Here is a 9,650-nt window from a genome sequence, read left to right as displayed (position 1 = left end):
CCCTCTCTACTCTCTTCTATCCCCTCTCTACTCTCTTCTATCCCCTCTCTAGTCTCCTCTCTCCCCTCTCTCCTCTCTACACTCTCTACTCTCATCTCTCCCCTCTCTACTCTCATCTCTCCACTCTCTACTCTCACCCTCTCTACTCTCTTCTCTCCCCTCTCTACTCTCATCTCTCCCCTCTCTACTCTCTTCTCTCCCCTCTCTACTCTCATCTCTCCCCTCTCTACTCTCCTCTCTCCCCTCTCTACTCTCATCTATCCCCTCTCTACTCTCATCTCTCCACTCTCTACTCTCTTCTCTCCCCTCTCTACTCTCTTCTATCCCCTCTCTACTCTCCTCTCTCCCCTCTCTACTCTCCTCTCTCCCCTCTCTACTCTCTTCTCTCCCTCTCTACTCTCTTCTATCCCCTCTCTACTCTCATCTCTCCACTCTCTACTCTCTTCTATCCCCTCTCTCCTCTCTTCTATCCCCTCTCTACTCTCATCTCTCCCTCTCTACTCTCCTCTCTCCCTCTCTAGTCTCCTCTCTCCTCTCTCCCCTCTCTACTCTCCTCTCTCCCCCTCTCTACTCTCCTCTCTCCCTCTCTAATCTCCTCTCTCCCCTCTCTACTCTCCTCTCTCCCCTCTCTCCTCTCTCTCTCTCTCCCTCTCTACTCTCCTCTCTCCCCTCTCTCCTCTCTACACTCTCTACTCTCTTCTATCCCCTCTCTAGTCTCCTCTCTCCCCTCTCTACTCTCCTCTCTCCCTCTCTAGTCTCCTCTCTACCCTCTCTACTCTCCTCTCTCCCCTCTCTACTCTCCTCTCTCCCCTCTCTAGTCTCCTCTCTCCCCTCTCTCTCTCCTCTCTCCCCTCTCTACTCTCCTCTCTCCCTCTCTAGTCTCCTCTCTCCCCTCTCTGCTCTCCTCTCTCCCCTCTGTACTCTCCTCCTCCCCTCTCTCTCTCTCCCTCTCTCCACTCTCTAGTCTCCTCTCTCTCCCTCTCTCTCTCTCTCCTCTCTCCCCTCTCTAGTCTCCTCTCTCCCCTCTCTACTCTCCTCTCTCCCCTCTCTACTCTCCTCTCTCCCCTCTCTACTCTCCTCTCTCCCCTCTCTACTCTCCTCTCTACTACAGGCTTGACCTTAAACAGTGACTTTGACATTTGACCTGATGTTGTGAGCAAAAGCTGCTGATCTGCTGTCTCATCCAAGAGGACGTTTATTCTCCAATGAATAAATTAAATGGATAAGTATCATTATGTAAATTCAGACGTGACAGTGAAACTTTTCACCATCCGTGTGTGAGTAGCATGCTGCATATTTACAGTTATTCCAGTTAGCTGTTGTGCACAACAAGACATTATGCTGAAACTCATGGTTGTACTGCCAGCTGGGGACCTCCCTCCCTCCCTCCCCCCACCACATCTCTGGAGCTGCAGGCCTCAGCTTACCCCCTCCCCTTTCTCCTCTCTTTCATATACAACCTCCTGTCTCGCTCTCTCCCCTCTCTCCTCCTCTCTCCCCTCTCCCCTCTCTCTACTCTCTCTCTCCCTCTCTCTCTCCTCTCTCCCCTCTCTCTCTCCTCTCTCCCCTCTCTACTCTGCTCTCTCCCCTCTCTCCTCTCCTCTCCTCTCTCCCCTCTCTACTCACCTCTCTCTACTCTCTATTCTCCTCTCTCCCCTCTCCTCGCTACCCTCTCTACTCTCCTCTCTCCTCTCTCCCCTCTCTCCTCTCTCCCCCTCTCTACTCTCCTCTCTACCCTCTCTACTCTCCTCTCTCCCCTCTATACTCTCCTCTCTCCCTTCTCTGCTCTCCTCTCTCTCCCCTCTCTACTCTCCTCTTTCCCTCTCTACTCTCCTCTCTCCCCTCTCTTATCTCCTCTCTCCCCTCTCTAGTCTCCTCTCTCCCCTCTCTACTCTCCTCTCTCCCCTCTCTACTCTCCTCGCTCCCTCTCTACTCTCCTCTCTCCCCTCTCTCCTCTCCTCTCTACCCTCTCTACTCTCCTCTCTACCCTCTCTCCTCTCTCTCCTCTCTCTCCTCACCTCTCTACCCTCTCTACTCTCCTCTCCCCCTCTCTACTCTCCTTTCTACCCTCTCTACTCCTCTCTCTCCCTCTCTACTCCCTCTCTCCCTTCTCTGCTCTCCTCTCTCCCGTCTCTACTCTCCTCTCTCCCCTCTCTACTCTCCTCTCTCCCTTCTCTGCTCTCCTCTCTCCCCTCTCTCTCTCCTCTCTCCCCTCTCTACTCTCCTCTCTCCCCTCTCTACTCTCCTCTCTCCCTTCCCTGCTCTCCTCTCACCCTTCCCTACTCTCCTCTCTCCCCTCTCGACTCTCCTCTCTCCCCTCTCTCCTCTCCTCTCCTCTCTACTCTCTCTCCTCTCCTCTCTCTCCTCACCTCTCTACCCTCTCTACTCTCCTCTCCCCCTCTCTACTCTCCTTTCTACCCTCTCCACTCCTCTCACCCTTCCCTACTCTCCTCTCTCCCCCTTATTGACATTGTGCTCTTCTGAGATGTTTTCCTGTCTGGTTGTAGTGATAATGGTGATGCAGGGGTGGACTGGCCATCTGGCATTTTTGGCAAATGCCAGAAGAACTGGTCAATTTTTTGCCGTGTGGGCCTGTCTAACTTTTTTTTTCTTTAGCAAAATTATCATTATCTTGCTGATAATGCGGGCCTCAAGGGGAAAAAAACCTGGGCCACTGTGATGGAAATGCCATAGACGATTTGGGGAACACTGGGTGGTGGAGTTGGGGAACACTGGGTGGTGGAGTTGGGGAACACTGGGTGGTGGAGTTGGGGAACACTGGGTGGTGGAGTTGGGGAACACTGGGTGGTGGAGTTGGGGAACACTGGGTGGTGGAGTTGGGGAACACTGGGTGGTGGAGTTGGGGAACACTGGGGTGGTGGAGTTGGGGAACACTGGGTGGTGGAGTTGGGGAACACTGGGTGGTGGAGTTGGGGAACACTGGGTGGTGGAGTTGGGAACACTGGGTGGTGGAGTTGGGGAACACTGGGTGGTGGAGTTGGGGAACACTGGGTGGTGGAGTTGGGGAACACTGGGTGGTGGAGTTGGGGAACACTGGGTGGTGGAGTTGGGGAACACTGGGTGGTGGAGTTGGGGAACACTGGGTGTGATGATGGGGAACGTTGTGTGGGCTGATTCACACACAATGGCGTCTCACAGTTCCACTTGTAGGAAGCCATATTTGCTCAGGCAAGAAAGGTACACTGAGTCAAATCTGTCATGTCAGTCTGTGACAGCTGCTGTCTACCGGGAAAGAGTTAGGCCAGCCCTGCTTCCTCAGTCACCCTCTCTTCTCTTCTCCTCTCCTCTCCTCTCCTCTCCCTCCTCTCCCTCTCCTCTCCTCTCCTCTCCTCCTCTCCTCTCCTCTCTCTCTCCTCTCCTCTCCTCTCCTCTCCTCTCCTCTCCTCTCCTCTCTCTCTCTCCTCTCTCTCCCTCTCTCTCCTCTCTACTCTCCTCTGTCCTCTCTCTCTCTCTCTCTCCCTCTCTCCTCTCTCCCCTCTCTACTCTCCTCTCATCCCTCTCTCCTCTCCTCCACATTGCTACAGACAGCTGCTGTCTACCGGGAAAGAGTTAGGCCAGCCCTGCTTCCTCAGTCACCCTCTCCTCTCCTCTCCTCTCCTCTCCTCTCCTCTCCCTCTCCTCTCCTCTCTTCCTCTCCTCTCCTCTCCTCTCCTCTCCTCTCCTCTCCTCTCCTCTCTCTCTCCTCTCCTCTCCTCTCCTCTCCTCTCCTCTCCTCTCCTCTCCTCTCCTCTCCTCTCATCCCTCTCTCCTCTCATCCACAGTGCTACAGACAGCTGCAGCTCATTAGGAGGGCAGGTATGGATTCCACCCGCCTTCCGCCCACCATTCCCCTCACAGAGGTGCCCACTCCAGGGAGAGAGAGCTGTGCTTGGCTGGCACACACCTGGGGTATGGCATATATTATATCAACACTAATACATACCAGACATTTATCTGTCTGCCTGTCTGCCTGTCTGTCTGTCTGTCTGTCTTTCTGTCTCCCTTTCTCTCTCTCTGTCTCCTCTGTCTCTCTCTCTCTCTCTCTCTCTCTCCCTCTCTCTCTCTCTCTCTCTCTCTCTCTCTCTCTCTCTCTCTCTCTCTCTCTCTTTCTCTCTGTCTCTCTCTCTCTCTCTCTCTCTCTCTCTCTCTCTCTCTCTCTCTCTCTCCTCTCTCTCTCTCTCTCTCTCCCTCTCTCAGCTCTCTCTCTCTGTCTCTCTCTCTCTCTCTCTCTCTCTCTCTCTCTCTGTCTCTGTTTCTCTCTGTTCCTCTCTCTCTGTTCCTCTCTCTCTCTCTCTCTCTCTCTCTCTCTCTCTCTCTGTCTCCCTGTCTCTGTTTCTCTTTGTCTTTCTCTTTTTGTGTGTGCGTTGTCCCCAATTTATACCTATATCATTCTGACCCCTGGCACAGCCAGAGATTAATGTTGTGCCCAGCCGAGGTGCCTGCTCCTCTCTGCCGTGCTGCCACCAGAGACTGTCTGACACCACCCCTTCCACCAGAGACTGTCTGACACCATCCCTTCCACCAGAGACTGTCTGTCACGTACTGACACCATCCCTTCCATGAAGAGACTGTCTGACACCATCCCTTCCATGTAGAGACTGTCTGACACCATCCCTTCCACCAGAGACTGTCTGACACCACCCCTTCCACCAGAGACTGTCTGACACCATCCCTTCCACCAGAGACTGTCTGTCACGTACTGACACCATCCCTTCCATGAAGAGACTGTCTGACACCATCCCTTCCATGTAGAGACTGTCTGACACCATCCCTTCCACCAGAGACTGTCTGACACCATCCCTTCCACCAGAGACTGTCTGACACATCCCTTCCATGTAGAGACTGTCTGACACATCCCTTCCACCAGAGACTGTCTGACACCATCCCTTCCACTAGAGACTGTCTGACACCCCCTGCCACCTGAGACTGTCTGACACCATCCCTTCCATCTAGAGACTGTCTGACACCATCCCTTCCACCAGAGACTGTCTGACACCATCCCTTCCATCTAGAGACTGTCTGACACAATCCCTTCTACCAGAGACTGTGTGTCACCATCCCTTCCATCTAGAGACTGTCTGACACCATCCCTTCCATCTAGAGACTGTCTGACACCATCCCTTCCACCAGAGACTGTCTGACACCATCCCTTCCATCTAGAGACTGTCTGACACCATCCCTTCCATACCAGAGACTGTCTGACACCATCCCTTCCATGTAGAGACTGTCTGACACCATCCCTTCCACAAGAGACTGTCTGACACCATCCCTTCCACTAGAGACTGTCTGACACCATCCCTTCCATGTAGAGACTGTCTGACACCATCCCTTCCACCAGAGACTGTTTGACACCATCCCTTCCATGTAGAGACTGTCTGACACCATCCCTTCCACCAGAGACTGTCTGACACCATCCCTTCCATGTAGAGACTGTCTGACACCATCCCTTCCACCAGAGACTGTCTGACACCATCCCTTCCACCAGAGACTGTCTGACACCATCCTTTCCATATAGAGACTGTCTGACACCATCCCTTCCACTATAGACTGTCTGACACCATCCCTTCCACCAGAGACTGTCTGACACCATCCCTTCCATGAAGAGACTGTCTGACACCATCCTTTCCATGTAGAGACTGTCTGACACAATCCCTTCTACCAGAGACTGTGTGTCACCATCCCTTCCATCTAGAGACTGTCTGACACCATCCCTTCCATCTAGAGACTGTCTGACACCATCCCTTCTACCAGAGACTGTCTGACACCATCCCTTCCACCAGAGACTGTCTGACACCATCCCTTCCATCTAGAGACTGTCTGACACCATCCCTTCTACCAGAGACTGTCTGACACATCCCTTCCATGTAGAGACTGTCTGACACCATCCCTTCCACAAGAGACTGTCTGACACCATCCCTTCCACTAGAGACTGTCTGACACCATCCCTTCCATGTAGAGACTGTCTGACACCATCCCTTCCACCAGAGACTGTTTGACACCATCCCTTCCATGTAGAGACTGTCTGACACCATCCCTTCCATGTAGAGACTGTCTGACACCATCCCTTCCATGTAGAGACTGTCTAACACCATCCCTTCCACCAAAGACTGTCTGACACCATCCCTTCCACCAGAGACTGTCTGACACCATCCTTTCCATATAGAGACTGTCTGACACCATCCCTTCCACTATAGACTGTCTGACACCATCCCTTCCACCAGAGACTGTCTGACACCATCCCTTCCATGAAGAGACTGTCTGACACCATCCTTTCCATGTAGAGACTGTCTGACACCATCCCTTCTACCAGAGACTGTGTGTCACCATCCCTTCCATCCAGAGACTGTCTGACACCATCCCTTCCATCTAGAGACTGTCTGACACCATCCCTTCTACCAGAGACTGTCTGACACCATCCCTTCCACCAGAGACTGTCTGACACCATCCCTTCCACTAGAGACTGTCTGACACCATCCCTTCTACCAGAGACTGTCTGACACATCCCTTCCATGTAGAGACTGTCTGACACCATCCCTTCCACAGAGACTGTCTGACACCATCCCTTCCACTAGAGACTGTCTGACACCATCCCTTCCATGTAGAGACTGTCTGACACCATCCCTTCCACCAGAGACTGTTTGACACCATCCCTTCCATGTAGAGACTGTCTGACACCATCCCTTCCATGTAGAGACTGTCTAACACCATCCCTTCCACCAGAGACTGTCTGACACCATCCCTTCCATGAAGAGACTGTCTGACACCATCCTTTCCATGTAGAGACTGTCTGACACCATCCCTTCCACTAGAGACTGTCTGACACCATCCTTTCCACCAGAGACTGTCTGACACCATCCCTTCCATGAAGAGACTGTCTGACACCATCCTTTCCATGTAGAGACTGTCTGACACCATCCCTTCCATGAAGAGACTGTCTGACACCATCCTTTCCATGTAGAGACTGTCTGATACCATCCCTTCCACAGAGACTGTCTGACACCATCCATTCCATGTAGAGACTGTCTGACACCATCCCTTCCATGAAGAGACTGTCTGACACCATCCCTTCCACTAGAGACTGTCTGACACCATCCCTTCCACTAGAGACTGTCTGACACCATCCCTTCCACTAGAGACTGTCTGACACCATCCCTTCCACTAGAGACTGTCTGACACCATCCTTTCCATGTAGAGACTGTCTGCCACGTGCTCACCACACACTACACACTACACACCACACACCACACACTACACACTACACACTACACACTACACACACACACCACACACTACACACTACACACTACACACTACACACTACACACCACACACCACACACTACACACTACACACTACACACTACACACCACACACACCACACACACCACACTACACACTACACACTACAGACCAACTATCTGCTGACTGATGCACTTCTCATTGTGTGTGTCATTTATGCTAAATATGCATATCTTAATTGCACTATTCAAAATAATTAATAATTAGCTAATATATATATTTTCTCATAATGACAAGGTAAGCAAATAGCTGTGCTGCAATAACAGTACTGACGGGCTCTGGGCCTGAGGAAGTTTGGAGAATTAAATAACAGACTCCCCATTTCCTAATGATCTGTTTTCCATTTTGTAACCCAAACAAAAAGCTACTCTCACATCCTTTTTCCTCCTGGGCGCTGCACGCTTTAAACACTCTTTATGGGGGCTGTGTGGGATGAAGGGATGGGGAGATGGAGGGATGGAGGGATAGAGGGAGAGAGAGGTGGTGGGATGGAGGGATAGAGGGAGAGAGAGGTGGAAGGGATGGAGGGAAAGAGGGATAGAGAGGTGGTGGGATGAAGGGATAGAGGGAGAGAGAGGTGGAGGGATGGAGGGATGGAGGGATGGAGGGATAGAGGTGGAAGGGATGGGGAGATGGAGGGATAGAGGGATAGAGAGGTGGAGGGATGGGGAGATGGAGGGATAGAGGGAGAGAGGTGGAGGGATGGAGGGATGGAGGGATGGAGGGATAGAGGTGGAAGGGATGGGGAGATGGAGGGATAGAGGGAGAGAGAGGTGGAAGGGATGGAGGGAAAGAGGGAGGTGGTGGGATGAAGGGATAGAGGAGATAGAGGTGGAAGGGATGGAGGGATGGAGGGATGGAGGGATAGAGGGAGAGAGAGGTGGAGGATGGAGGGAAAGAGGGATGGAGGGATGGGGGAGAGAGGTGGAGGGATGGAGGGAAAGAGGGATGGAGGGATAGAGGGATGGAGGGATAGAGAGGTGGAGGGATGGAGGGATAGAGGGAGAGAGGTGGAAGGGATGGAGGGACGGAGGGATAGAGGGATAGAGAGGTGGAGGGATGGAGGGATGGAGGGAGAGGGATGAGAGGTGGAGAGGGATGGAGGGATGGAGGGATGGAGGGAAAGAGGGATGGAGGGATAGAGGGGAGAGAGGTGGAGGGATGGAGGGAAAGAGGGATGGAGGGATGGAGAGGTGGAGGGATAGAGGGAGAGAGAGGTGGAGGGATGGAGGGAAAGAGGGATGGAGGGGGAGAGAGAGGTGGAGGGATGGAGGGAAAGAGGGATGGAGGGATAGAGATGGAGGGATAGAGGAGTGGAGGGATGGAGGGATAGAGGGAGAGAGAGGTGGAAGGGATGGAGGGATGGAGGATAGAGAGGTGGAGGGATGGAGGGATGGAGGGATAGAGGGATAGAGAGGTGGAGGGATGGGGAGATGGAGGGATAGAGGGGAGAGAGGTGGAGGGATGGAGGGATGGAGGGATAGAGGGATAGAGAGGTGGAGGGATGGAGGGATGGAGGGATAGAGGGAGAGAGAGGTGGAAGGGATGGAGGGAAAGAGGGAGGGATGGAGGGATAGAGGGAGAGGAGGTGGAAGGGATGGAGGGATGGAGGGATGGAGGGATGGAGGGATAGAGGGATGGAGAGGTGGAGGGATGGAGGGATGGAGGGATAGAGGGATAGAGAGGTGGAGGGATGGAGGGATGGAGGAATGGAGGGATAGAGGGATAGAGAGGTGGAAGGGATGGGGAGATGGAGGGATAGAGGGAGAGAGAGGTGGAGGGATGGAGGGATGGAGGGATGGAGGGATAGAGAGGTGATGAAGGGATAGAGGGAGAGAGAGGTGGAAGGGATGGAGGGATGGAGGGATGGAGGGATAGAGGGATAGAGAGGTGGAAGGGATGGGGAGATGGAGGGATAGAGGGGAGGTGGAGGGATGGAGGGATGGAGGGATAGAGGGATAGAGAGGTGGAGGGATGGAGGGATGGAGGGATGGAGGGATGGAGGGAAAGAGGGATAGAGAGGTGGTGGGATGAAGGATAGAGGGAGAGAGAGGTGGAGGGATGGAGGGATGGAGGGATGGAGGGATAGAGGGATAGAGAGGTGGAGGATGGAGGGATGGAGGATGGAGGATAGAGAGGTGGAGGGATGGACGGATGGAGGGATGGAGGGATAGAGGGAGAGAGAGGTGGAAGGGATGGAGGGAAAGAGGGATAGAGAGGTGGTGGGATGAAGGGATGGAGAGGTGGAAGGGATGGAGGGATGGTGGGATGAAGGGATAGAGGGAGAGAGAGGTGGAAGGGATGGAGGGATGGAGGGATGGAGGGATGGAGGGATGGCGGGATGAAGGGAT

Source organism: Oncorhynchus tshawytscha, linkage group LG20, assembly GCF_018296145.1.
Source record: "Oncorhynchus tshawytscha isolate Ot180627B linkage group LG20, Otsh_v2.0, whole genome shotgun sequence".
In the NCBI taxonomy this organism is placed as follows: Eukaryota; Metazoa; Chordata; class Actinopteri; order Salmoniformes; family Salmonidae; genus Oncorhynchus; species Oncorhynchus tshawytscha.
This window is presented reverse-complemented; position numbering follows the sequence as displayed.